Source organism: Octopus bimaculoides, chromosome 15, assembly GCF_001194135.2.
Source record: "Octopus bimaculoides isolate UCB-OBI-ISO-001 chromosome 15, ASM119413v2, whole genome shotgun sequence".
NCBI lineage: Eukaryota > Metazoa > Mollusca > Cephalopoda > Octopoda > Octopodidae > Octopus > Octopus bimaculoides.
In genome coordinates, this window is record NC_068995.1 from 46,268,552 (window position 1) to 46,273,541 (window position 4,990).

At 38.0% G+C, this 4,990-nt stretch overlaps 1 long non-coding RNA gene across 1 annotated transcript in view; it reads right to left on the reverse strand.

The window, feature by feature from the left end:
• Window positions 1-4,468: 4,468 nt before the first annotated feature.
• The window catches only part of LOC106881773 (uncharacterized), a 28,191-nt gene continuing 27,669 nt past the window's right edge, over window positions 4,469-4,990 (reverse strand). Inside the window, exon 2 of the long non-coding RNA XR_001410898.2 lies at window positions 4,469-4,722. This is a non-coding gene — a long non-coding RNA (uncharacterized LOC106881773). The remainder of the gene's footprint in view (window positions 4,723-4,990) is intronic.

The window sequence follows — 4,990 nt, forward strand, 5'->3', positions numbered from 1 at the left end:
AGAGAGAGAGAGAGAGAGAGAGAGAAAACCGACAAGGAGAGTCCGAGAGAGAGAGAGAGAGAGAGAGAGAGAGAGAGAGAGAGAGAAACTGTCAAAGAGAGAGAGCGAGAGAGATAGAGAGAGAAACAGACAGAGCGAAAAAGCGAGAGAGAAACCGACAGGAGAGAGAGAGAGAGAGAGAGAGAGAGAGAGAGAAAGAGAGAAAGAGAAAGAGAGAGACTGAAATAGCCTTCAAAGTTTATATTAACGAAATGCCTAAACAAAAGCAGCCATAAATACAACAAACACACACAAAAGCTAAGAAGAAAAGGTTTGAAAAGCTGTGTAAGTGTGTGTGTTGGTGTAGTAACTTCCGCAATGTCACTCACACGCCTACTAGATTTCCTATCTTTACCAGTGACAGCGAGTATGTGTTTATTACACTTGTGTGTATGTTTGTGCATACAATATATATATATATATATTATAAATTAACTACCAACAAAAATAATTGGTAAGCTAACTTAAAAAATCATCACCAAAATAGCAGAAAAAAAACGACAGTAATTGTGAAATTTTTTCGCCATGAACGGTTTGTGTTTTTAAACGGAGTGTATTTTTTCTAATGTTATATTTATTCCTGAATGATGTGTAAAGAAATTTTGATTTAAGCATCTTAATGAATTCTTTATACTGAAATATATATTGAAGAAGATAAATATGTTCTTTTGAATTTATACGTTTTTGCGTCGTAACTCCTTTATTACTATTTATTTATATATATATATTTATATATATATATATATATATATATATATATATGGGTGCATGCTTATGTTTGTGTGTTGTGTTTGTCTCCTGTATAGAATTTTACCAGTTCTATACAAATCGATAAAATATCAGACTAATCAATAATAAAAAATCGATAGGATTGGCTAAATCAATAAAATATCAAACTGATCAATCAGTAATAAAATCGATATTTGTGACTAAAATCCGCTACAACTGCTACCATCGCCGTCATCGCCACAACTCTATCCATCGCGTTCATGTGGGGTTTCTGATGCGTGCGAGAGGAGGCGGAGAACGGACACCTGTTTTTAGTTCCTCACCACAAACACCCGATGAGTTCATATAGAACACATTAACATCTCAACTGCAGCCAGTGCTGCAGCTACTACTACTGCCATAGTTGCTGCTGCTGCTGTTTTGGTTCTTGTTGTGTGTCATCTCTCTTTGGCTTCGTCGTTCTATCAGTCTATCCGGTCAATTAATAACGTGTGTTTATCTAACCGGTTATCTGTGCCTGCTCGCCCATCGCTCAGTCTTCTCTGTCCATCAATATTTCTGTTTCTCTATCCAATCGTCTATCCCAGACAAGCGTTTCTCAACCATTTTCTTTTACTTATGAAACCTTTTGATTCGTATTTTACTCGACTGTACCCTTCGATGTTTAAAGAATGTCTTATAATATTAGGAATTTTATTTCAGTCATTTCACTGCGGTCACGCTGGAGTACCACCTCGACGGGTTTTAGTAGAAACAAATCGATTTCAGGACTTTTCTTTTTGAAGTCTAGTACTTATTCTATCAGTTCTTTTGCCGAACCACCAAGTTAGGGACGTAAGCACAACAGCGGTCGTCATGCGGTGATAGGGGGAAAGAAACAGATATATATATATATATATATATATATATATATATATATATACGACGGGCTTCTTTGAGGTCGATCCGAGGCTGCAGTAGAAGACACTAGCCCAAGGAGCCCCGCGATGGGACTGAACCCGGAACGGTGCGGTTGGGAAGTAAACTTCTTACCACACAGCCACGCCAATTTATTGCCGATAATTTTTTAAAATCTTACATGGACCTCTAAGGGTCATATGGATCTCTCAGGGCTATATGGACTCCAGTTGAGGACCACTGATCTCGACCAAACCATCTAGCCATCTACTCACCTACTTACCTACCCGTCTAACTGTATATTCAGGTGTAATGACTGTCCGTGACTTTTTCAATGGCATGCCTAACAAAAAGTTACCTTGAAATTTCTTAGTATTGCGACCCGCCTAATGAGCCATGCCGCATACGGCTCGCCTCCCGAAAAAGGTTGCACATGCTTGATCTATTCGTTTGTCAGACCATCTTTTTACCTTATAATCCTGTCAAGTTAACCCCCAAATCTGGGTATCAACCTCAGATCTCTATATTTTATGCCATTTTTGACGTTTCGACGAAGCTATAAGATGATACACAAGCACTCAGAGCTGTTTTTGCTATAAGATGCAATGCTCAAAGATAGTGAACTTCATTACAGAATTTCATGTTTCCTTATCATTTATACAATCTCTTATTACTTTCTGTACTCGGCTAACACTTTTCTCTGAAGATTACGTATATTTTGTTCCAACACCAGGTCATTAGTATCGCTATGCCTAAACGAAATATTAAAACGTTACATATTAAAGACGTCTTAGCACTGTCTCAAGAAAGCTGATCGCTCTCACTCGCAATGCTCCCTTCGGAATCCTTCAGAAAATCTAAACCCGAAATTCATTTTTTGTTCCTATTTTACATAGAAAGGGTTTTCTCGAGGCTGGGATATCAATAACCCAAAATATTAGCGCAGATGTAATACAAAATTACCCAGTTTACGGTGAGCTTATGTTTAAATGAAATAAAGGCATTTCATTCAAAATTCTCTATTCGTTTATTTCAGCAATACATATATGGGTATATATGCTCGCGCATCGTTATGTATACATTGAAGTTGCGAACGTGCACACACTCATCACGTACAAAATGGCGTATGTGCGTATGCACATATGTACACACACACACACACACACACACACACAAATACGCATTCTGACAGAGATAGCACCGAACGAGGGGGGTGGGCTCTACTCTAGGCCCGAAATTTTGCGGGAGGGGACCAGTAGATTAGATCGACCCCAGTACGCAACTGTACTTAATTTATCGACCTCGAAAGGATGAAAAGCAAAGTCGACCTCGGCGGAATTTGAACTCAGAAGGTAAAGACAGACGAAATACCACTAAGCATTTCGCCCGTCGTGCTAACGTTTCTGCCAGCACGCCGCCTACTAACAGCATTAATATTAGCAACCAGACCTTCCGCAAATCACAGCCAACAGTTTTTTTTTTCTTTAAATAAACAACAGATTGGACAAAGTGGTTGTTGATATAGAAAACAAAATGGAATAGTCACAACTATTGTAACTTTGATGCAAGTTCCTTCAGTTCAATGTTGATCTGAGGCTGAAGAAAAACCTTAATGACGACAATAACATGGTTATATCAACGACGTGACTACACCAATACGAAATAAGCGCAAAGCCTGCGAGAGATGTACGGAACTATGGGAAAATGGAGTAGCTCAACTTATATAAGAGTGAAGAGAGAAAAATGGAAGCGAAACAGAGGTAACGGGGGAGTTGAGAATGTGCTGCAGTAGCAGCAAAACAGCCGGCCGGCTGTCGTCATTGGCAACAGCCGACAACAACCTTGCCAGCAGCGAGATGAAAAATGGCGCGAAAGTATGTTGGAAGATGGTACAGAGGTATACAACTCTAAAATTGCTGTTTTCTGTCTTTCTCTTGTTTGCGTATATGAAGGTGTGGTCTTCAACACTTGACAGTCAACGGAGTCCATTCATCTCTAAATATCACAGCAACCGATGCTCGCGCACGCGTGAGCGAGCGAGCGAGAATCTTGGTACTTGACCGATTATTTCTCGCTCTCGGAACAAAAGCTAAACTATTTGGCAGTGGTTGCATTTGAACCCAGGAAGTATTAACATTCTATCTGGTGAACGGCTCAGCTAATCCATTTTATACACACACACACACACACACACACACACACACGCGACTCTGCAACAAGACTAACAGTAACTGACTTGAGAAACAAGACAGAACAGGTACCCAGTAAGGTGGCGGTGGTGTTAGTAGCAGCAGCAGTGGTAATAAATGAAACAAAATAAAAGAACATGTCCCCCACCTTCCAGGCACAGGTTCTTATCGCAGAAATAAAATACAAACAAGGAATAAGACTACCAAAGACAGAATCGTCTGAAATCATTACAAAAAAAAAAAAAAAAAAAAAAAAAAAAAAAAAAAAAAAAAAAAAAAAAAAAAAAAAAAAAAAAATCGCTATTTAAAATATTGAATTATTCTTTGCAAATGCGAAACGTAGAAATTTACACACAAATAACAAAAAATATAAAATAAATGAATTAAGTGGTTTAAAAAAAAAACAAAAACAAACAAACAACATACCTTTAGATTCCTTGCTGAGGTAATAATCTTCATGATTACATCAGCTTCAGGATCCGATGCCAATCCAGCTTGGTTAATACTGTTCTCCAAACGATTCATTTTCGCAATAAAATGTTCCTGCTTTTTTTTTCTATAAAATTCTTCAACTCCTGTTGAATTCTTCAAGTGCTTATGAGCTCTGGATCTACTGACAATTTCCCGAACCAATGATAACTTCCCAAAATCACAGAGGAATTCTTCACACTACTGATGAAATTTTAGCTGTTTTTGTGGGGGTGGCGCTTGATTTTTTTTTTTTCGTTACTTCCTCTCCTCTTTTGGTAAAAATGTGATATTGTAGTGTTTGTAGGTGGTTGATTATTATATGATTATTATTATTGTTATTACTTCTGTTGATCTGGCTTCTTTGACTTCCTGCGAATGATGATTCCTTAAGAAATTTCTGTATTAAAAGACAAAAAAAGAAAAAAATCTGGTTATAAATAGCAAAAAATAGAAGCAGCAGCTCTAATGTAATGATTTTTTTCTATTTTACGCAATTTACGCATCAGGCTGGCAACTTTGAAGGGAGTGGGGGTTTATCGATACCATCAAAAGATCTTACCCCCGAAAGAATGAAAGGCAAAGATTGATCCCGGCGGAATTTAAAACCAGAATGTAAAGCCGGATGAAATGCCGCTAAACATTTTGTCCCGCTTACTAACAATTCT